This window comes from Cervus elaphus, chromosome 12, assembly GCF_910594005.1.
Source record: "Cervus elaphus chromosome 12, mCerEla1.1, whole genome shotgun sequence".
Lineage (NCBI taxonomy): Eukaryota > Metazoa > Chordata > Mammalia > Artiodactyla > Cervidae > Cervus > Cervus elaphus.
Genome location: NC_057826.1, coordinates 49969557 through 49994326, shown reverse-complemented (window position 1 = coordinate 49994326; position 24770 = coordinate 49969557). Strand labels below are relative to the sequence as shown.

At 43.4% G+C, this 24770-nt stretch overlaps 1 protein-coding gene across 1 annotated transcript in view; it reads left to right on the top strand.

Annotated features, from left to right (window-relative positions):
* MYO1E (myosin IE) overlaps positions 1 to 24770 on the top strand; it is a 212954-nt gene that overhangs the window by 67234 nt on the left and 120950 nt on the right. The gene's annotated exons all lie outside the window — the stretch shown is intronic.

The window sequence follows — 24770 nt, the reverse complement described above, 5'->3', positions numbered from 1 at the left end:
AGGTAGCTTGGAATGATGCTAAGGACTAGTCTCACTGGATATCAGGTGAGAGTGTTTCCTTTCTCCACTTTAGAGATGCCCTAGGGTGACAGACTAAAGTCATAAGTGCCCTTACTACAAACATTCTCTCTTGGGCAGAAGTAGAGTGTTCTTACCTTCCAACATCATTTTATATTTTGGGTTGGCAAACATCTTTTATTTGCCTTCAATACCATACCTTTACATACATAGACCTTGTGTATTCAGTTTATAATGCACTGTACACCTCTCAGTCATTTATAAATTTAATAAGATCAATCAAGAACCGAGGAGTGCTAAGCACTGTGCTTGGTAGGTTCTGGAAGCGCAAAGAAAAACGGACAAAGTGCCCTGTCCACATAGGACTCAGCGTTGAGTCAGGATCAGGGAGAGCTAGACAATAAAAGAGGCTAAGCGCCAAAGAACTGATGCCTTCGAACTGTGGTGCTGAAGAAGACTCTTGAGAGTCCCTTGGACAGCAAGGAGATCAAACCAGTCAATCCTAAAGAAAAGAAAAAAAATTCAGCCCTGAATATTCATTGGAAGGACTGATGCTGAAGCTCCAATACTTTGGCCACCTGATGCGAAGAGCCGCCTCACTGGAAAAGACCCTGATGCTGGAAAGAAAGGCAGGAGGAGAAGGGGACGACAGAGGAAGAGATGGTTGGATGGCATCACTGACTCAATGGACATGAGTTTGAGCAAGCTCCGGGAGGTGGTGAGGGACAGGGAAGTCTGGTGTGCTACAGTCCGTGGGATTGCAAAGAGTCAGACACAGCTGAGCAATGGAACAACAACAAAATGTTGAGACAACATGTCCAACCCAGCCATTGAGATGGGTCCTGGGTTTTGCACCTTTCTCTTCATGGCCCTGGGATTCCCAGATGGCTCAGTGGTAAAGAAGCCACCTGCCAGTGCAGGAGATGTGTGTTCAGTCCTTGGGTTGGGAAGATCCCCTGGGGGAGGAAATGACAACCCACGCCAGTATTCTTGCCTGAGATAATCCCATGGACAGAGGAGCCTAGTGAGCTGCAGTCTATAGGGTTACAAGAGAGTTGGATACGACTGAATGACTGAGCACACTTAATGGCCCTATCGTCATTTTGGTTGGCTGGTTTTGAGGCTCTTTTCATGGATGAGGAAAACGAGATTGAGTGATCTTACGTGACTGCTGTGGTCTTTTCGCTAAGGTGACCTAACTTGTAAACACTGGCCTTTTCCGCCATCCCCCACCCCCCATCAGTACCCCACACACCACCCTGTCACTCTTTCCTTATCAGTGTCCTTTCATAGCATGCTGCCATTTCATGGTGACAGATTAATTTCTCTGTTAATGGACAGAGGAGCCTGGTGGACTGCAGCCCACAGGGTCGCAAAGAGTCAAACACAGCGACTGAATAACAGTTATACAGAAATTGTATTTGGGGTTGACTGTTCTCTCCAGACATTTAGTGAAGTGCCTTAGTTATCTGGACATGTACTGAGTCTTATTTCACTAGCAAACGGACCTCTTCATTGGCTGATGTTCTGTTCACTTCAAGGTGTTCCGTTTTTAACCTTTGCCGGCTTTACCCTTCCCACATAGATGCTCATTCTGTCCAGGATCTGCCTGAGGTGTGAGCCAGATCCCATCCCCATTCCCTCCAATGGAAGTTTTACCTTTGCCGGGAAGAAGTTTATCCTTCTTTTAGGTGTTCTTCGTGTTTTCTTAGAAACAGCTTTGAAGATGGGGGAAGGTACATTTTGCAAAGTATTTATAGTGTGAGAGCATAAATAAGAGAAATTAATGAATTAAATGGTATCCCCATTCTCTCTTGATGTTATCACAATAACTCATTTATAAATATCACACCACCAGTTTACAAAGGACTTCCTGTCTTCTATCTCACTGATCCCTCACTAACAGCCCTGAAATGGTGGGAACAAGGTAGTTTTAAATAAGTCCTCAGGCCACCCAGCCAGTAAATGGCAGAAGAAGAATCTCAGTCTATTCTTGAGGTTCCCACTCCTGGGCTTTCCCTCTCTGCCAGGTCATGGCAAAATATGGACTTAGTAACCATAGAGTTGGCCTAAGCGCTGAGAGGGTTGTTACTTACTTTATTCCTTCCAGCATCCAAGAGAATCTTCTCAATTATAAATGAGAGCCTCCAGCTTGAACCCTGAAAACACTGCCTAAGAATCCTAAGTGCCTTCCCCCACTTCCAGAATCCTGTTAAATCTCTGAGGATCATGAATGAATCACAAATGAAGGGTGGCCTTTCAAGGCTGCAGCCAATTGTGGTACGATTTCCTAGAAACAAGGGCATTTCAGAGAAATGAGAAGGTAAACCCTAGTGACTGCTAGGTTGTCATAATATAAATGGGGTACTTACCTATTTTTAAGTACTCAAATGTCAATATACATAGTAATTTGGAGTCCACATTTTCCTCCAAAGAGAATGCTTCCTAGACTGTTATGTACATCAACTTATGTAGGTCCTTAATTAAGGATATAGATATTGAGGGGTAAGTAGGAGGGTTGTGCTGCCTTGGCATGTGGGATCTTAGTTCCTTGACCAGGGTTCTGACCTGCACCCCCTGCATTGGAAGCTCAGAGTCTTAATCACTGGACCACCAAGGAAGTCTCAAGGAGAAATTTTAAAGAAATCCCAAGGATTTATATGCTGTCACTGCTAAAATGAAGGGGGGGGGTATAAAATAAGCCCTCTCAAAGAGTTTATTTCTATTACTCTTATTATGATTATGATTTTGTCATTTGAATATTCCCTTAAAGCTGGTCTATGAGCACTTCAAAAAAAGTCTGCCCCAGTTCTTGAAAACCATACCTCCAACCCAAGATGAGCTTTTTTGAAATTTCTTTTAAAATTAGAACCCTGGAAGATTTATAGCTAGTAAGCCAACACAGGTTTCTAGATGTGCCAACTAGCTTATTGTCTTTAACCAGCATCAACTTCCTTTTACATCATGTGACCCACTTCCAGATTTCAAAAACTGTGACAGCGTCAGGGGTAGATTCCCTTCCTCCTGTGATTAAGTCAGAGAAAGGGGTGGGTGGGAAGGATGGGTGGGTGAGAGTGGTGGTAAAGACATTAACGCTTTAAACTTTTGGTATAGTCTTCTGCCCATAAAGACATAGGAAAAGGGACAGCTTTCGGTGTGGGCAGAGTGGCCAGAGCCCTGAGAACAGGAAAACCTGGACACTCTCAGCCTACCTCCAAGGACTGGTCTTGCCAGACTTACTGGTTGGAAAGCGCCGCCCTCCATTATCTAGGAGAGATGCATGGGGAGCCAAAGCCTGGGTATTTAACACTTGGCACTTCACCTGGGGATAAATTATAAAGTAGCTAACTGGTCTGTAGGAAACAGTTGCTCAAAGGCCTGTTCAGCTCCTCAGTGGCAACAAAGTATATGCGACAAAGCTCTTACATTAAAGATTTAGGGATTCTAGTTAGGATATTTAAAACCTCATGCCAGGCAAGAGACAGTATCACATACCTCACACCAAATTGCTGAGTCTTACAGCTGAGCATTATGTTTTTTTTTAAGCAATATTTGAGGTGAAAGAGCAATTTTTACAAAAAACCTGGTCAACTTCACTTAATGGAATAGATTAGAGCTGATTGTTGTTTGACAAGGCTTGGGTTGGTGTTTCTGAAATGAAATTAACTACAGAATTCTTGAAATGAGGTCATCAGATTAGAATTCAGTTGTCCACAAAGATCAATGATTTGTGGCCTTTCTCAGCTTACCTGGCAGCCAGGGGTAATATTTCACAGTTAGGTGTGCTGTGCATTCACATTCTTTTTTCTGGTAGTCACGTGCCCATTTTGTATTTTTATGTAATGAAAGAATTGAACGTTGTGTCAACAAAATTCATTCTTCACACTGTAACTACTGCTGCTTACTTAGGTAATTAATTTGTAAACCTTTCTATCTTAAAAAAAAAAAAATTAATGTATCCCCAGGGCTTGACACATTACCTGGCACAGCTATTATAGATGGAGTTAAAATGATTCAATCAGTGAATGACTGAATAAGTAAAAAATGTAGAATGAGGTTCAAGGAAAAGACTATACAGCAGTTGTTATCAAAAGAATGCCATCTCTGAAATTACTGTTATCGATGCCAAATCTCATTTATGTTTATGAATCTTTTAGAAATTTTAAAATATCTATCAATACTTTATAGCTCATTACTCATTAGGAGAAGCAAATTCTTAAATGTAAACTTTTTACCTAAAAGGTGTAAAACTTTTATTTTTCTAGTGGTGTTTCATCAGTCATTGTTAAAAATCACTAGCCTACATGTGCATTTCAGGTATGAGCTTGTGTAATGTTGACAGGATGAAGAGAATCCTTGGTCACCACATAGGTTCCCTGGTCTTCCTTGCTGTGCTAATTTGCTGTAGAGATGGTTGGGGCTCCTTCCCAAGGTTCTGTCCCAGTCACTCCAGTTGTGGAAGTGGCCATCTACTGGTGGCTCTTATATGATAAAGTCCTCTGAGGTAATCGCGAGTATGTGTATGCTCAGTCGGGTCTGATTCTTTACGACCCCATGGACTATAGCCCACCAGGGTCCCCTTGTCCATGAAATTTTCAAAGCAAGAATACTGGCGTGGGTTGCCATTTCCTACTCCAAGGGATCTTCCTGACTCAAGAATCGAACCCAAGTCTCCTGAGTCTCCTGCATTGGCAGGAGGATTCTTTACCAAGGGCACCACCTGGGAAGCCTCCTGGGATAATTATTTCCACACAATGATTTTTAGCAAAAAGAAAATGTTGGCTGTCTCGGGTGGTGTAGCCGACTCCTTCATGGGAACAGGAATGCCTGGAATGGGAGGTCAGGCCTAAAGAAGGTCTGCCCTCTTTGTGGCTCAAGAGCAATTGCTGGCTACTTCTTTGAACTGTCGGGTTGGGCTTCATCCTTTTTACACACATTCTTTGCCCTTGACTCCCTTGTCCCCACCTTGCTTTAAGCTCTCTGGTCCAAAAGGACTGACCCCACTTCCACCTTTTAAATAGTAATTTGTTCAGTGGCACTGAAGCTAATGAGAGGAGGGGCGGGATTGGGGCGAGGACGAGACGCACAGGCACCTTGATGGCGGGAACCAGGGACACACGTCCCACATATAGCAGCTTTGCATATGGACAGGCCTGATTTCTTTGTATGCATCTTTCCATGGGGCTGTCTGGGCCAAGAATCACCTCGACTCATACTTCTGGTTTCAGTTCAGCTTCTAGGAAGGCATTATTTCACACCCTGTGGGGGTGGAACTGGGTTCACAGGTGGAAGACGACAGCCACCTCAGCCTGTCTGGAAGCCAGCCAGTGGGAGGAAGCCAGCTACCCCATCTCTGAGACACCCATAGAGATACACCCACAGCAATACTCGGTAGCCCTTGTCTGTCTGAGATCCACAGCTTCCGAGAGCAAGACATTCTGAGTGCCAAATAACTGGGCTTGAAATTTTAATTTTGTCAAAGCTGATTGTCACAGTTTGATGAGGAACAGAATATTTACATAGTCTCAAAGTATCTCCCCACGGGGGTGTGAATAGAAATTAGTGGAGAAATGGGACAGTACTTAATGATGTGATATAAATGAATACCGTCCACAAACATGATGTCCATCCAGACGTGATATCCCAAGAAGGACACAACAGCACAGGACTTGAATTCTACTCCAACATGCAAAAGCTGAATCTAATTATGAGGAAACGTCACACAAACCCAAACTGAGGGCCATTCTATAAAATAAGAATTCTTTAAAATGTCAACATCATAAAAGACAAAGGAAAGCTAGAAAGCTGTTGGAAATTAAAGGAAACTAAACAGATAGGAAAACTAAATATAATACGTGATCCTGCACCAGGAAAAAGAAAATCTTGTCAAAGGACATTATTGGGATAATTGATGAAATTAGGATATTGACGTGGATAAAAGTATTGTACTAATGTGACATTTCTGGAAGTTGTTTCCTCTGATTATATAAGAAAATTTCCTTATTAAGAAATACTGATGGAGAAGGAAATGGCAACCCACTCCAGTACTCTTGCCTGGAAAATCCCATGGACAGAGGAGCCTAGTAGGCTACAGTCCATGGGGTCGCAAAGAGTCAGACACGGCTGAGCAACTTCACTTTCACTTTAAGTAGCAGTATCTTTTCTTTCCCTTCTTGTTTCTCTATTTTTCCTAAGACTTCTAAAATAAAAATGCTTTATTTTTAACATCAAATGTTTAATAAACAATTATAAATTAAAAAAAATACTGAAGCATTAAGGAGTAAAAGAGCGTGATGTATACAATCTATTTTTAAATAGCATAGATTTTTAAAAAAAACTATACATACATATATATATAGAGAGAGGAAACAAATTAGCAAAATATTACAAACTGATAGAGTATAAGAATTCTTTTTTAAAAAACTTTTCTGAAATGTTGAGATTACTTCAAAATGAAGGATTTTTGAAAACCATACTTTTGTGATCCTATCATCAAAACAAACTGAACAAAATGCCCAGTTGTCTCATTTACCCTGGGATGGCTTAGCAATCAGCTGAAAGGACTGGAAGGCGACTTCTAGCCCCTGCCTCTCCCCTGATCCATACTTCTAACTCATATGGGTATATGTGGACAATTCCTGCTGAGACACCACCCTGCAGGTCCGGAAGGGCAACAAGTCTGGGGAACTGCTAGGCGAGGTTGTTCTCCGCATCACGGCCCCAAAGAGCCAAGAATTCTCTCAGCCACAATAATGGTGGCCGCAGATTGAGGTCAGTAGGAAAACAGATCTGTTTTGGGTTGTAATGTTGCACATAATGCGATGAGTGAACAGAAAAGAATGTACCCCAGTGAAGGGACGGCCTGTGAACTCCCGGTCTGGTTCTGAATATTCTTATGATGCCCAGCGTAGAAAACAGGAAACATCAGTTAAAATGGGAAATGGCTGTGGGCTGAATGACTGTAATTCCTCGTCTTACTTAGAAGTTGGCATGGAATAGGCCTTCATCCGCAGCCTGACATCTCCTGAGCTTCCACGCCTTGATAATTTTGCCCTTTCTTAAGGGTGGTGCATTACCAAGCAGAGAGGCTTTTAGGCTGGAATTGCTACCTTTAAGTATGCTGAGAGATTGTGTTTTTAAAGAGCTGTTTGTTTTTCTCGTCTCTCAGTTAAAAGCAGCCTGGCTCTGCCTCTGGTTCTGGTTCCCTCCTCCTGCCCCCTCTTTCTTTCTTAAGTAGGCGAGATCCAGCACACAGAACGACTCACAGCCCAGCTTAATAATAACCCAGCAATAAATGACATAGCCATTATCATGCTAGACAGATAAACAGAGGGACAGTCCCCAGAGCTGGGGAGCCCAACCTGAAATTTACTTTTCGGTCTTCCCTGTGTCTCCATCGCTCCTTTGGGGTTCTCTAAAGTGTCATGAAAATGTTGCAGACTGTCCAAGCTGTAAAATGGAGATAATTACTCCTGCTCCCTGCCTGCCTGGCTGGCTGAACTGCTTTAGAACTCACACGGGATGATAAGCAGAGAGGTAGCGAGACTCTGAAAGCAACCTACAAATAGGAGGCGGTGTTATTTCTCTTACTGGATGGGGATCTGACTAAAGTAGTCTGGGGCTCATTTTGGAAGGAAGACAGTTTTCCTGTGTGACCTGGGCTGCACCCTCTGATGGGCAGTCCGATCTTGACTGCCTGTTTCCTGTCTGCAGTGCCAAGTGCCTGCCCTTCTGGCCTTCCCGCAGCCACCTCTGTTTTTCCTATCTCTCTGTTCTATCTGTTGGTTTTCTGCCTCACCAATAAGAAAGGAAACTTGATAAGAGCTGGAGTCTTGTCTGCAGATTCTACCCCAGTGCTTAGAATAGTGCTTGGCTCCTGGTAGGCACATAACTATTGGGAGGAATGGATGAATGAACCAATGAATAAAATGTTTCCCATCCTCTGTTTTCTTAACTCTTGTTGGCTCCCTGTTCTGTACAATCCTGCTCACACCCATGGTGAGAACTTATAGTGCCAATGGTGGACTCCTGGCCCATTTCTTGCTCCTGAGCTCCAGAACTCCAGATCCAAATGCCCAATGCCTATGTGAAAAAGCTGAGTAAAAAAGGGATTATGAGTATAGATTCTGGAAGCAGAATATTTGTTCACTGGTATTGATCTGGGGCAAAGGTTATAACTTCTTTGTGCTTCCTCATCCTTAAAATGAGGGTTAATAATAATGCCGACCTTTTAAGTTTGCTGAGACAATTAAATGATTTAATGCATGTAAGGGCTTCCCAGGTGGTCCTAGTGGTAAAGAACCCACCTGCCAATGCAGGAGACAAGAGATCCCTGGGTTGGAAAGATCCCCGGGAGGAAAGAAAGCATGGCAACCCACTCCAGTATTCTTGCCTGGAGAATCCCATGGACAGAGGAGCCTGGTGGGCTACACAGACCATAGGGTCTCAAAGAGTCGGACACCAACGAAGCAACTTAGCATACACACACGCAGTGTGTGTAAAAGAGCTTAGAACGTTGCTTGGTATATAGTGAGCCATCTGTAGAGCTCACTGGGGTTTTCATTCGGTTTAGTGTTCCATCTGGAAAATTGGGGGTGATTGTCTTTTTTTATATAAAGGGGGGCTCTCTCTATATACTGAATCCTGCACTGTTTTCTCCCAACCAAGTGCAGATTCCTTCTTTGCTTGTGGTATTTGGACTATGGGTACCCATGCCCCTCGGCTCAGCACTAGAAAAGTGCGTTCTCCATCCAGCAAACATGGCAGCTAAAGCATCCATGGGCTGTGCAGCCCACCTTGATCCACAAACTCCCATTCCCTCCCCTCCTCTGCCGCCCCCACCCCAGCCCTGGGACGATACTGTACAGGTTGACTCCTCAAGCTCTGACTGCTGGAAATTCAGTCCCTTCTTTGGCTATGTGGATATGCTTTAGGCAGCAGGTGGTGGGTTATGTTCAGATAAGAAGAGACCCCCCCTCCTCGGGGGAGGCCCCTGTTCATGTTGCAGTCTTATTTGTAACTGTAGTCCTGTCACAATTCAGTGGAGATTTTCATCACCCTGGGCAGGAAATCCTCGTTGAAGGTTACTACAGCAACCTTCCCTCTGCTCGGGAAAGCGTATCACTTACAATGGGGCCTTTCAGTGGCCGGGCCCTGAAGCCGGGCAGTGATTCTGTCTGTTCAGAATACAATGGGGCAAAACAGAATAGAAAGGAACCACACAGTGTTTTAGGTTCCCGATGCCATCTGTGGCATTGCATATTGTTGTCCACCCTTGCATCCAACTTCAGTTTTGTTTCTTCTGTAACAATACACTTTTAATTTCGCAACTTACATGCCTGCCAGTTGAAGTGCATTTCATGGAAGTTTAAATAATAGTAACAATGCTATAGGGGTGTACAAACTCGGCCAGGAAGTACTGTGGAAATATCTTTGAGAAAAGATGATACAGGCTTTTGATTTAGAGACAAAGGAAACACAAAGTGGGTTTGTTTAAAAATACTCAAACTCCTCTTTAAAACTGATTCTTTTGCCTTGGACTCCTGTAGATTTCTTTTAAGGGAGAAAAATTTAAATGACAGAAAATCAAGTCACCCTTGCCTTTATTCACAGCTACTCAAAATAAACCCACCCACCAAACAGAATTTACCCAGCGATAGAAAACTATTGGTTCACTTACATTTTTTTAAAAAGCAAAAACTAGAGAATGTTACAGAGGTATTTTCAAAGCTGAATTTATATATTAAGCATGTGAGCTATAGTTGTACCACGCAAAAGAATTGTGGTTTTCTTAGAATGGAAGCTGAAAGAAAACTCTTCCTTAATTTTTTTTTTTTTCCTTTAGAGCATTCATGGTATTTTATTTATTCACACGGCTTGCCCTCTGATCAAACAACTTTTCTTTGTTGTATGTTTATATCTCTAGGGTTGTTTTATGTCCATGCCTTCTTTAATGTTTCCCGTATGTTTAATGTAAATCATTTGCCTTTTATCTTTCTCCGGGTTGCAAGCTCTTTCTCTCTTTTCTAACCTTTGTACTCTTCTTGCTGCACTGAATTAAAAAAAAAAAGAAGTGAGATTTTTTTTCTAAGTGCAAAGCTAAGATACTTCTGTATCTTCAACCCAGCCAACCTCCGTCAAGCAAATGGTGATTCCATTTTGCTTTTGATTCCAATGAACCTTCATTGATGTGTGTTCACTCCCAGGTATCTCTGGGTGTTGGTTATTTGATCAGTAAGTAATACTGTGCTTTTGGCCCAACTCCCAGGAAGAGAAGGGGTCACAGCCAGCGAGAACCTTAGAACTGCTGGCACTACATTTCCTCATTTTTTGGGTCTCAGGGTTCAGGTAGAAAGGGACTTTTGTGCACTTGGGAGCAAAGCATAGTACAAATCCTTTCAGGGTTTCTGCAACCAGAAACCATGCAAATGTTTTTGCAAATCCACTTGTGGCCTTGCTGGCAGTTTTTGAGCATAGCCCTCTTTGTGAGGCAGTGATGTTGACCTCTATTTTATTCACTGTCCTGCCCCAAAGTGAGCACACTGTTTTCTCTATAACTGAGTGGGCGTACTTGTCTCTACCTAAAACAGAGCCGCCAGCCTAGCTTTGCCTGAATTCTTGCAGAGTGATTTTGGTTACTCCTGCTTTGGGATCACTTATGTGTCAGCTCCAGCGCCCTTTGACCCTCATTCCCATCCCTGCGACAAGGAAGAACTTTGCAGGGCTGGGAGCTGCTGCAGCCTGGCTTGGGAAGCTCTGGAGCAGGTTCCCCCAGCGGATCCCTAGCTGGGGCCGTTTTGGCAGTTCATGTCTATCTTGCCTATTTTGTCAGAGTGAGGATTTCTGTGAGGTTATTTTTAACCTGAGTGGCCTTACTATGCTGAGAGGCACCTTTGTCACACAAGGAAACCATGCCTCATTTATCTGCTCCCCAAAGAATTTTGAACGAGAAGCCTGAAGACTTACTGAATGTGTGGGGCTCTGGCCTTGAAATTGGCTATAGGAAGTCCTTTGAAGGCAGAGGCAGTGTCGCGGGATGGCTCCAGCCCTTTGGCCTCTCACAACACCTGTTATCTTTGTAGCCATAAATCCTGTGAAAGTGAAGTGAAAGTGTTAGTCAGTCAGTCGTGTCTGACTCTTTGCAGCCCCATGGACTATTTCTGACTCTTTGCAGCCCCGTGGACTTTACAGCCCCAGGAAGCCTGCCGGGTTCCTCTATCTGTGGAATTCTCCAGACAAGAATACTGGAGTTGGTTACCATTTCCTTCTCCAGGGGATCTTACCAATCTAGGGATCAAACCTGGGCCTTCTGAATTGCAAGCAGATTTTTTATACCATCTGAACCACCAGAGAAGTCAGGGAGTCAATCCTATCTATGCCTAAAATGCCCCTGTTGAGAGTGGTGATCTCTGTTCCTTCATCCATCTTGCAAGGGGGACCTACCTAAAAGGCAGTTTCAGGTGCTACTTTTGAAATCTTGTTATCAGAGAACAGCTGCCTTGACACACTTTCACACAGTGGGGAATACATTTCGTTTGACTTCCAGGGCCTCCATGGAAGCTGCTCTGGGTTTGTAAACCCACCAGTACAGATCTGGACTCCATGACTGCCTCTGGCCAAATTTTTCATCTAGTACTCCCCATCCCCAATTCTGCAGTTCTTTTGAAACCAGATGAAATGAAGCACCTAACAGTGTTTAGCACATAGTAGGTTGTTAAGAAAAGCCATGCTTATTCCCTGCTCCTGGACACTGTGGACCACCCCTCTTAATGAGGTGGGCTGCCTTTTTGATTGCTGTAGTGTATTTCACGGAATACAATGAGCAACGGGTAGCGATCACAGAAACTTTCTTGGATTTTCTATGGAGTTGTGAATTTTAAGCTGGTATGATTCCCCCTGACCTCATAATCAAGTCAGATATTGTTAACTTGTGTTTTGATTTCAATTTTAATTGTTCTGGCAGAAGAAAGTTACTATTAGGAGTGCCATAGAAATCTCCAGGGATCTCTAGTTAGATTACGGCTTTCCAATTTCTGCAGTCATTTCCCCCCATTTTCTGGAGATTGCCTTTCTCCTTTACCTACTTGTTTAAATTTTTTAAGCCAATGCTTTGACTCCCCCCCCCCCCCATATCTTGGGTGGAAGGCAGGGGTTCTAGGAAGGTGGTCCCCAAAGTGTGAGGTCTGTGCACCTTTACCTGCAAGGTAAATCACTGGAGAGAAGGTTTTAAAACTTTGATTCACATTTATCTTAATATTAAGAAGTTTACTAAAAAGAAATTAAGCTCTTCAAATATTTACCATGTGGATGGATACCAGTGGCCTGATGCAGTCTTGATTGCTCAAAGGTCATGGTTCACAAGTGATTGTGTTTATTGGTTGAGAGTGTTAAAATATTTAAATACCTAGATTCATTTGATTGTTTTTCCTGGAACTTCTGTGGGTGATGAAAACCTTTGCTACATATAGGTTGCTGGGGAGGGGCTGGTGGTAGAGGGCCAGCCACTGACCGGGAGCTGGAAGGCCTGAATTCTAGCCCTGGTTCTCTCACTAAGTACCTAGCACCACAGACATGTATCTCCTCTCTGGCTTTATTAGCCTTCTTATCTGCACAGTAAGAGCTCTGGACTGGTTGATGGATAGACAAGGCCCCTTCCAGCTATAAAGTGTTCAGGTCAGAATGTAAATGTCGAGGTATTGTGCCCCGTCCTTATGCCTCTTCATTTGTAGTTTGTTTCAACCCCTTCACTTTTTTACCTGTAAGCCATCTGTTCATGACTCAAGCCATCCAGTTTTTTAATTAATTTTTTATTGGAATGTAGTTGTTTTACAGCGTTTTTTAGTTTCTGCTGTACATCGGAGTGAATCAGCTACATGTATAGATGAAAGGTGAAAGTGAAGCTACTCAGTCGTGTCTGACTCTTTGTGACCCCGTGGGCTGTAGCCTACCAGGCTCCTCCGTCCATGGGATTTACCAGGCAGGAGTATTGGAAAGGGTTGCCATTTCCTTCTCCAGGGGATCTTCCTGACACAGGGATCAAACCCATGTCTCCCACCTTGTAGGCAGACGCTTTACTGTCTGAGACACCAGGGAATTCTGTATATGGACACACATATCCCCTCTTTTTTGAATTCCCTTCCCATTTAGGTCGCCACAGAGCATTGAGTAGAGTTCCCTGTGCTGCAGAGTAGGTTCTCATTCGTTATTTATTTCATACATTCGTGCATGCGTGCTTAGTTGCTCAGTCATGTCCGACTCTTTGTGACCCCATGGACTACAGTCCACCAGGCTCCTCTGTCCATGGGGTTTCCCAGGCAAGAATACTGGAATGGGTTATCATTTTCTTCTCCAGGGGATCTTCTCAACCCAGGGGTCAAACCCATGTCTCCTGCATTGCAGGTAGATTCTTTACCGCTGAGCCATCAGGGAAGCCCGTCCGGTTTGTACCCTAGACCAACACTTTATGGCTGCATTTTGCCCTTGGAGGAACATGACATCTCTGTGCAGCAGGTCAGGCCAGATCAAGCAAAGAGTCTAGATATGCCCTTGCCAAAACCAAGAAGATGCTGAAGGCGTTTCTCAATTGTGTATTTCTTTCTTCGTTGTTGGCTCGTGACTGTGGTGCTTGGGGGACGCCTGTCGTCCCTGAACTTGGCTTCTATCCTGGACTCAGTCTCCCCCATGGCTAATCCATGACAAAGACTGTCCGGTGCCCCCAAGATACCTTTGATCACACTCCAGGCCCTTCCCTCCACCTACCACATTCTGAAACACTCATCCTGGGTGTTTTCTTAATTATATATGCCCAAACAGTTCATTTTTCAGAAAAAGTAAATTATACTTAAAAAAAACACCAAATGAGTTGATTTTCTTGTGTTGTCATACCTCTACCATTTTGCATGACATAAATAATACATGTTTTGTAATCAGTGCAGAAAGATGCTGTGAATGATAGTGAGTCCTAGAAGACTGTTTTTAATCAGGTCGATATCAATTCTACTGAAGTCTTCTAAATCTTTGCACATTTTTCTTTTTCCTCAAAACAGGGTTTGAATTAGAATTTCTTTCATAGTACAGAGTAATAGTTCATTTTAAGTGACAAGGAATTGCTCAATTATCTCCCTGGTTTTATTTCCATTTCAATTAATAGTATGAACAAGAGCTGTCAATGCCAGTATTTCTAGCTGGTCTGCCTGCATCATTACTTTTAACTTCTTAATTCAGTTTAAGAAATTTGCTTTTGAACTCTGTGGGAGAAGGTGAGGGTGGGATGTTTCAAAAGAACAGCATGTATATTATCTGTGGTGAAACAGATCACCAGCCCAGATGGGATGCATGAGACAAGTGCTCGGGCCTGGTGCACTGGGAAGACCCAGAGGAATTGGGTGGAGAGGGAGGTGGGAGGGGGGATCGGGATGGGCAATACGTGTTAAGTCTATGGCTGATTCATATCAATGTATGACAAAACCCACTGGAAAAAAATAAAGAAATAAATAAAGGAGAAATTAAAAAAAAAAAAGAAATTTGCTGAACAGTTACCATTGCTTCAGGGACTATCATTTTCAAACCAAAAATTAGGATACATTGTCTGATAGGACTTTTGGTCATAGATTCATTAACCAAGAAAACAAAATCCTATCAGTAGAGGTGCAAAAACTAAATCATACTAACATGTGTATTTAATAGACGACCTGAATTGTGAAGAATTAAATTCCATGAAACTGACCTTGCCAAAGGTCACAGAGGTAGAGCCTATACCTGAACCCAAGTCTCTTCATTGTAATCAACTCCTTGAAAACAGGAGTAATGACAGGTAAGTCCCTGAAGGGACTGATGAATGCTTGACGTGTCGTCAAACTAGCAGAGCTGTGGCTGAAAAGACAGAGACTGACATCAATGTGACTCTTCATTTGTTTGATTAAAATATAAATAGAGATAGAAGTAAAATGAGCATTTGTCACATAATGGAATTTTAACCATTTGGTTTATTTTGTAGCTTGAAATGTCCTCACCCTGTGGTCAAAAGTAGCCTGTTTTCCTTACCTGGATGACAGTGGACAGTTAAGAGAGAATTGTCTTTAGGGGCAACTTCTGGAGAAGGAACTGGCAACCCACTCCAGTACTCTTGCCTGGAAAATCCCATGGACGGGGGATCCTGGTAGGCTACAGTTCATGGGGTCACAAAGAGTTGGACACAACTGAGCGACTTCACTTCACTTCACTTCACTTCTCTTCCCTTTGATCTTCTGGGCCGGGGGCATTAGGAAAGCTTCAGAAACTTTTTTGCTTGCCACCCACCCCTCCTAACTCCCCTCCCCCAACTTGTCCCCCTCTAACTGCTGCTATAGTGAGATATTTAATTCCTTATTTATTTATTTGTTTTTGGATTTGTCCTCCTTGGCTGAGACTTCTTTATTACTTTTCTTTTTCTTTTTTTGCATTATGGTTCATTTTTATTTTTTTAAAGTTTTTATTTTGTATTGGAGTATAGCGATTTTGTTCACCTAATTATCACAACATTGTTAATCAGCTATACCCCGATACAAAATGTTTTTGGTGTTAAAAAATAAATAAAAATAAAATTCAAAAAAAGAGTCAAGGAGAATCCGTACCCAACCCTCCCCAAAGACTGCCATTGTTGTAGTTTGGAAAGAAAAAAAAAAAGCAATGTTGTTATAGTTTCAGGTGGAGAGCAAAGGGACTCAGCCATACACATGCATGTATCCTTTCTCTCCAAACTCCCCTTCTATCCAGGCTGCCACATAACATTGAGCAGAGTTCCCTGTGCTATATAGCAGAGATACTGTTTAGTTCTGAGATGAACCAAAGCTGCCTGGAATTCACTGGCCCAACTAGTACTGATTGAGCATGCCTACGTGCCAGGCACTGATCTGCAGCCTGGGGACATGGCCAGGAGTAGATGTGTTCTCAAGGCCAATGACCAGACTGCTTCTCTGTGGACTTCTAGGTGCTGAGCTTTGCACAAGGTACCCTGTGTACCAGTAATAAAAGTATCCCCTTCATGCTGTTCTGTGGAGGAAAAAAAAGTTGATATGTGGCAAGTAGTAAATATTCAATAAAACAATTACTATGGACACTAGCATTATTGCCTTTCCAGCAGTCACTTACCTTATTACAAGATGCAGTAGGTATAATGATTAAATGCAAAGAGAGCTGATTGGCCCGGGTTTGAAGCCCAGCTGCTGTGGTTGGGCAATTTATTAATAGTTAACTTCTCTGTGCTTCAGTTTCCTGCCTGATAAGGTTGTGAGGATTAAATAAATAATAAATAAATTATACGTATACCTATGTATACATAGGGTTGACTCATGTTGATCTATAGCAGAAGCCAACACAATATTGTGAAGCAATTTTCCTTCAATTAAAAATCTATGCTTGGGGGAAAAAATGATCATGTATGAAATGTTTAGAACAGTGCTATTATGTAATGAGAATTAGCTGTTGTGTGAGAAGAGTATTTTTCCCAGAGGAGAAACCCACTATCCTAGCTTACCCTGGAGACTGAAGGGGAAAAGGATAGAACAGTGCTGGTAATCCTTGCAGGAAGCACTTCCCAAGAGAGAAAGAGTAACTTGTAGGTGCCCAAGAGAGAACTTCCTTGTTGGCCTCTGGACAAGCCATTACTCTAGGGGGCTGATCAAATGTCCCATAGATGGCTGTTTTCCCAGGTGAGAGGACTAGAAGAGGGCTCTGGGAACCCCTGATGGAAAATGCAGGGGATTTGGAACATGAATACAAAACAGTTTCTACTTGTATCAGTGAAACCTCACCTCTCATCTGCTGTCAAAAGGGGGACCTGGTCTTGCCATGTGAAATTGTTCACAGCAGAGAAAAATACATCTAGAAAATAGAAGTCATTTAAATTCTTTACGGCTAAATTTGAAATTGGTGGGAATAAGCTCAGTAGAGAATGGCAGTGGGACCCTCATGTGAGGGACACGGCAGCAAGGTATACTGTAAGGTCCCTGTGTCTATGTGTGTACTTATTTTCTTAATTTTCATTATTTTTTGGCCATACCACTCAGCATGCAGGATCTTTGTTCTTCAACCAAGGATGGAACTGGTACCTGCTGCAGTGGAAGCGCTGAGTCCTAACCAATAGACCAGCAGGGAAATATTGTTAATCTTCATTATTATTTTAAGACATCTAAGAATAAAACTGGTGATGTTAGTTTAGGATTTAGCCAGATTAAAAAGGACAATTTATACAAAAATTTGAAGCATAGGACTGGTGACACTTAGATGTAGGAAAGTTGTTAGAGGGGTTGAAAATGAAGTTTCGGAAACACTGGAGTAGAGTGTATGTGGATGAAGGCCGGAGCTCATTGTAACCCCCTGAGGTGGACATACCACTGTGGGCAGTGGTGAGGGAGGCGGGGTTCCTACTTTAATGATCTTAATGAAAGTGAAAGTTGTTCAGTCATGTCCGACTCTTTGCGACCCCATGGACTATACAGTCCATGGAATTCTCCAGGCCAGAATACTGCAGGGGGTAGCCTTTCCCTTCTCCAGGGAATCTTCCCAACCCAGGAATCAAACCGGGGTTTCCTGCATTACAGGCGGATTCTTTACCAACTGAGTTATCAGGGAAGCTTTTGCTTTCATTTTTTAAAAAAATACTGAAGGGATCTTTAGATTGGAAGAGGTCCAATTTGAACATGACTTTACAAACTGATAGAGAAGGAAATGGCTACCCACTCCAGTATTCTTGCCTGGAAAATTCCATGGACAGGGGAGCCTGGCGGGCTGCTGTCCATGGGGTCACAAAGAATTGGACACCACTGAGCGACTAACATACATTTACAAACTGAAGAGGAGGTTACTTTGCTTTGCAAATTTGCGACCTGATGTGGGCAGTTTGATATGAGCTGCTTGTCAGCCAGGACACTCACCTGTATCCTGTTTGGGATGGGGGTGGAGAAAACAGCTATAAAAATTGTCACAGCAAACCCTCTAGAACTGGGCAATTGATCAACCTCACCAGTAAAACCACTGCACAGTTCCTAACGTGACATTAGTACATGGTACAATGCTTCCAGAATAACCGAAAGCTTCATAACCTCTTTGATGATTTAAGCAGTGACCTCACATTTGTAAAGGGCATAGAATGGGGCCTGGCTCCTCAGAAGTGTCTTGTGCCATAATCCATCAAACCTAAGATGCCCCTGATTGTAAGAGTTAAGTGTGATACAGCATTGATTATAGGACACATCCTAATGTCACATTGTAAGAATATGAAAAAATGAATCTTATTGATAGAATTGATGGAATATGTTAACTGTTCATTTATACCATGTTAGGTTTGAGCTGTTCACTGATATAAAAAATGATCTTTTGGGAGCCTCATTTCAGGCAGAGTAAGTGAAAGAAAGGGTGTTTCTTTTCCTGATGGGAGCCAAATGTTATTTAAAGAAGAGTTTACTATAGCTGCAAGCCGGGATGAACAAACTAACACAGAATAACAAGAGAATATGGGAAAAGTGTCATTTATACATGGATTTCATTTCATTGTACAAAGTATTTATCCCTTGTTTGTATCTTATATTTTCACCGAAAAGAACTGTATATGTGTATATACATTTTATAAATTGTGTACTCAGCAGAGAAGTAAAACCATACAGAAACTACACTTACATAAGGAACCACATCATTTTAACAACTGTTTTGCCATACAGAGATATCATTCTGTATTAATAATATGATGATTGCAATTAAAACCAAATTTGGGCACCTTGCCATCTTTCTCTCTTCTTTTTTTTTCCTCCAGACCTTTTTTTCTCTCCCCTACTCAATTAGCCCAGACACTGTTGCCAGACTGGTCTGTACCATTCACACTTTGCCCCTGATCATGTCATCATGTAAAACCAGCTCTACCCCAAGAAGGATTTGAGGTTGGTGTGATTATCCTCTGGGGCAGTGCAATATCAGGAACCTCATTCTCCTGAGCAGGCCACTGAGAGGCCCTGAGAGCCTCAGAGAGGCTTATTGATTTGTGGGAGACCCTGAGGATCTTGCTGGGAGGGCTGGTCTCTGAGAGTTGCCTGTGATTTTTCTGGGATCAGGTTGGTCACAGATGCAGCCATGCGGCCTGAGACGGTCCCAGTTGATGCCTCTTGTTCCAGCTTTATCATTAACAGCATCCCCTTCTGCACTCAGTCTCTTGGTTTGGATGATAAATTGGGTTTGCTGTAGTGACTCTGGCCAACCCTGACTTAGAAACCACTGGATCTAGTGATCCTGGAGCCAGTGTCCACGCTTGGCCTTGACAATGGTATTGGAAGTGAGCTGTGGTATAGCAGAAAGAGTGAAGAAAAGGAAGCCAGAAATCCCCATGACAGGTTTCAGCCCTGGTCCTTTGTCATAGGGATTAACTGAGGCCATGTATGTGGAAATGCTGCACAAATATTCAGCTTTTGATCAGCTCACATGTACCTACATGAGTGAAATTAAGGAACACATCTTCTACATTCATTGGGCCTCCTACTCTATGTGCTAATCTCCCATGGACTTTCCCATCCTCAGCTTCTCCAAGCAGAAGCAACTTGGTATGTTATAATCCCAGTCCTCACTTTACCCATTTGTAAAATAGCGGTGGCATGATTGTAATATTCACATCTTATGGGTATTGTGAGAATCCATTGAGATACCATAAAGCTTCAGCATCTATTTATGGGTTCAGTAAGTGTCAGTCCCAGTTACCTTAAGGACAGAGGGGATTAGGAGTTTAGTGGGTTCCTGACTGCCCGTGCTCACCCTAGCCCTCAGTCTTCCAGAAACACCCCTTCCTTGTGCTTTGTTCGTTGCAGCTTAGCACCGACACATACTTGCTTCAGACATCCGTCTTCACACCACCAAAATAGTGTGTGTGTGTGTGTGTGTGTGTGTGTGTGTGTGTGGAGGCGGGAGAGAGGGCAGTGATCTTTTCATGAAGTTGAAACACAATGCTGGCTGACTGTGCCCAGTACATAGACAAATATTTATGGTTGATTTTTCCATCATTTGCAATGGAAGTGTTTTATTCCAGTCAAACAGCAGAACTGCAAAAAGTAGAATACCCAGACTGTCAGTTAAAAAGATTGGACCATCTACCAGAGAATTAGATGTCCATGCCTTTCCTGTTATGAGTCACTGGGTCAGAAAATCCCATTAAAAAACAAGTTCAGCTCATCCGCAGGCCAGAGTATTGCCCATTGTCCATTGTTGACAATAAGAATATGGTTTCTCTCTCTTTGGGGGTGATTTGCTTATAACATCGGGTGCATTCTAGTCCCAGGTTTTTTGGAAATCACCATCCCCGGAAAATGCTTGATTTCACTGGCATCATATTCAACACTTCTATTTTGTATTAATTAATTAATTTACTTATTTTTGGTTGCACTGGTCTTTGTTGCTGTGTGGGGGCATTTCTCTAGTTGCAGTGCACTGGCTTCTCACTGCAGTGGCCTTTCTTGTTGTGGAGCACGGGCTCTACGCACACAGGCTTCAGTAGTTGCAGCATGCATGCTCAGTAGTTGTGGCACATGGGCTTAGTCGCTCCACGACATGTGGAATCTTCCCTGACCAGGGATCGAACCTTTGTCCCCTACATTGGCAGGTGGATTCTTATCCACTGTAGCAGCAGGGAAGTCCCCAACACTTGTTTGTTTTTAAATTTTACTTACACATACATGTGGTTTAAAATAGCAATAAAAAACTTCACTGTGCTGCCAAGTTTAAAATGGAGAGTAAATGTCACTTTTTCTCCGGAGGCCTTCTCCCTGATGGAACCTTGTGTATCTTTCAAGAAAACAATTACAACACATGTCTTTTAATGTGTCATTCAATACTTAATTCACATACTGATTGCTGTTTTCATACATCTGTGGGTCTTGAAGAACTTTCCAAGTCAGCACAGGCAGATTTCTTCCAGTGACATGGAACTCCTCTCAGGATGTGCCATGATCTGATAGGTCTTCAAACCCTGTGTCCACCTTTCCCCATTACACACTTCACTGCAGTGAAGAACCCTTTATATACATCTTGGCATCCTTGGTAGATTTTAAGGTGAATTCTTTAAAATAAAGGTGCTGGATCAAAGAGAGTATGCCCATTATTTCTGTTTAGTTAACAGCATTTGTATTGGTCTGTGTGACTTTAGTTTCTGTCCCTAGTCCCACACAACTCTCTTCATGATACCTCGCCAAAGAATCGATGTTTTCACACTGTGGTGCTGGAGAGGCCTCCTGAGAGTCCCTAAAGCCTCTGACTGTGGTTCAGAACAAACTGGAAAATTCTTACAGAGATAGGGATACCAGACCACCTTACTTGCCTCCTGAGAAATCTGTATGTGGATCAAGAAGCAACAGTTAGAACCCGACATGGAACAACGGACTGGTTCAACATTGGGAAAGGAGCACGTCAAGGCTGTATATTGTCACCCTGCTTATTTACCTTACATGCAGAGTACATCCTGCAGAATGCTGGGCTGAATGAAGCACAGGCTGGAATCAAGATTGCTGGGAGAAATATCAATAACCTCAGATATGCAGGTGACACCACCCTAATGGCAGAAAGCAAAGAGAAACTAAAGAGCCTCTTGATGAAGGTGAAAGAGGAGAGTGAAAAAGCTGGCTTAAAACTCAACATTCAAAAGACTAAGATCATGGCATCTGGTCCCATCACTTCATGGCAAATAGATGGGGAAACAGTTGAAACAGTAACAGACATTATTTGCTTGGGCTCCAAAATCACTGTAGACGGTGACTGCAGCCATGAAATTAAAAGACACTTGCTCCTTAGTAGAAAAGCTATGACCAGCCTAGACAGTGTATTAACAAGCAGAGACATCATTTTGCTGACAAAGATCCATATAGCCAAAGCTATGCTTTTTCCTGTAGTTGTGTATAGATGTGAGAGTTGGACCGTAAAGAAGGCTGAGTGCTGAAGAATTGATGCTTTTGAACTGTGGTGCTGGAGAGGACTCTTGAGAGTCCCTTGAACTGCAAGGAGGTCAAACCAGTCAATCCTAAAGGAAATCAACCCTAAATATTTGTTCAAAGGCCTGTTGCTGAAGCTGAAACTCTTAATACTTTGGCCACCTGATGCAAAGAGCTAACTCACTGGAAAAGACCCGAATGCTGGAAAAGATTGAGGGCAGAAGGGGACGACAGAGGATGAGATGGTTGGATGGCATCATTGACTCAATGGACATGAGTTTGAGCAAACTCCAGGAGATAGTGAAGGACATGGGGTCACGAGACTGAACAACAACAAATATTCTCCCTACAGGAGAGCAAGGGTGAGTGTGGCCACCCCTCCCCTAGGCCCTGCCCAACACTGAGCCTCTTGTGTTTACACAGCATGCTTGGTGGCCTCCCTTTCCTGGGCATCTTAAGGGCACTTGAAGAAGTCACGTTACCCAGGATATGATCATCTCCTCCCTCCAGGATGAACCAAGGAAGGAAAGTGCTCAGAGACACCAGTGAGAGTGTGGCAGCGCCCTGGCTGTGGGCAGGGCTGCCCCGGGGCCTCTCTGTGGGAGTGGAGGTTGGCTTTCAGGACAGTACCTGCCTTTGTGCGCTGACTCATCTTTGCTCATCCTGGTCCCCACCCTGCTAAACACACACCAGTTCGTGACACTCCGCCTTTTAAAGTCAGTGCCCTGGCTTCTTCCTCCGCATGAGGTACTTCTGTGTCTTGGTGTCACCTCTTAAATGTGAGGAGTATGCCAGGCATTATGTGGATGTGGGCACACCCCACGTTTTAAAACTTGAATATGAATCCATGCTTTTTAATCAGCTGATTCATAGTTAGAAAGTAACTATGGACCTGAGAAAGTCTGCACTCAATCTTTACCTAGTGGGAGGTATCTCGTTCATATTTTCTTTTTTTTCCCTTCTTGGCCACACTGTGTAGCATGTGGATTCCTTGTTCCCACACTGGGGATCGAACCCATGCCCCTTATTTTGGAAGTGTGGAGACTTAACCACAGGGCTGCTGGGGAAGTCCTTCTCTTTCAGAACTTGTCATTGTTGTCAGGGTTAGGAGTAACCTTTTATCATCATCATCATTATCATTGTTATTATCATTATTATCATTTCTTTGCTGGGGCCTCAGCAACCACATTCCTGTCCTTTGTACAACAGTGCTTCACCCACCAAGAGCTGTTAGGAAATGAAATACCTTGCTGAGTGCCCCTACTTATTCAAATATTTCCTTTTCTGGTTGGGAAACAAAAAGGTGTTACCCACCCAGAAAGCCCATAGAAGAGAAGGAAGCGGAGTCTCGTGCAGGTGCTGGCCTGGTAGCCTGGACCTTGGCCATGAGGAAAAATGTCCCTCCTCACCCAGATGGGGACGTCCCTCAGGTCCTGCCCCAGCAGGTGTGGCAGCCTGTCCTGCCCCTTCCCTCCCAGTTAGGGGCAGGAGGAAGAAGCAAATGGGTTGGGGTTCTGTGCCACCAGGAGCGCCATTCTTATCCACATAATTCTAGGACCATAGTTTGTGATCTGATGGCAACTCTCAGCTTCTGCTTCTGAGGATATTGTCCAGGGTTGTAAGATGACAACCACTTCCCACTGTTTCCCACTTACTCACTGTCTGTGACTGTTCCAAGGAAGGCCTCTGGGAAAGTCACTGTGTGATCAAAGTCTGTGGTCCCCTACAGGAAAACAGAAAACTGTTGTTCTTTTTCGCTGTGGGGAACATTTAAGCTTCCCTGGGCTGGACTGGAAGCCTGTGCATCCCTGTTTGGTTTCCAGGCTCCCTGATCCGGTTCTCACCCTCTGCTAGAACTGCCCCGCCCAGCCCTCTCTCCGAGCTTTTATTTACCCATGCGTGGGTTCTGACCTTGCCCTTGGCACTCTGGGCAGGTCAGCCTTCCCCCTCTGAAGGCCCTGATTGCTCCCTCTCGCTCTTGGTGTTGTTTGGAATGGCCAAAAGAGCATTCGCCTCAAATCAAATGACTCACTGCCTTGCTCATAGCAACTGTCAGTCATTCTGTTGGTTTCCTTATCCTCTTGTAGATAGAAGTCTGGAGAACCAGCCAGCGGAATTTTTTTTGTGTGGAGGAATATTTGAAACTCCACACAAGGAGTTCTGTTGTACTGGGGAGTAACTGCCAGGAGAAAGAGGACACTGCCTTTGAGTTGGGACAGACAGTAATGTATCACTCTGCAGTGAGAGAGAGGGAAAAGACAGTTAGATTGGACACCAAGACGGACTTGGGTTGCATTGAGAAGGCATTTCTGTGGATCTGTAGAAACACATCACTGTGACATAGAGCTCCCCCATTTCTTGCCCTTTGTAGACATTAAATAACAACTTATTAGTAGCCCTCCTGTTTTGTTCAACTGTGCTTCTATTTTTAAAGAGAAAATAACATTTTGGCCCCCTTTTAAGTAGAAGGATATTTATTGGTGTCGAAAAGAAACACACATACTGGTTAGTTACTCCAGGACCTTAGATTTCTCTGCATAGCAAGTTTTGCAGGCGTCCAGAAAGAATATTCAAGCTGGCAAAGGAGGGAGGGCAGAGGAGTCTCCAGGAATCTTTATCTGGTTGGAAATAGACTGGGGACCTTCGATTGAGACCCAGTGAGTCATCCTGTGGCCAGTGCTTTCTGTTTTGCCACAAGAGGAAGGAGAATGGTGAGGTTTGAGGTAATTTTGTAGAACTGATGCTGCATGTGGTTCTGAGAAAGTCAAATATATCATGTAATGGTTTCCCTCTGCAAGGCAGCATGGGTGGCAAGCC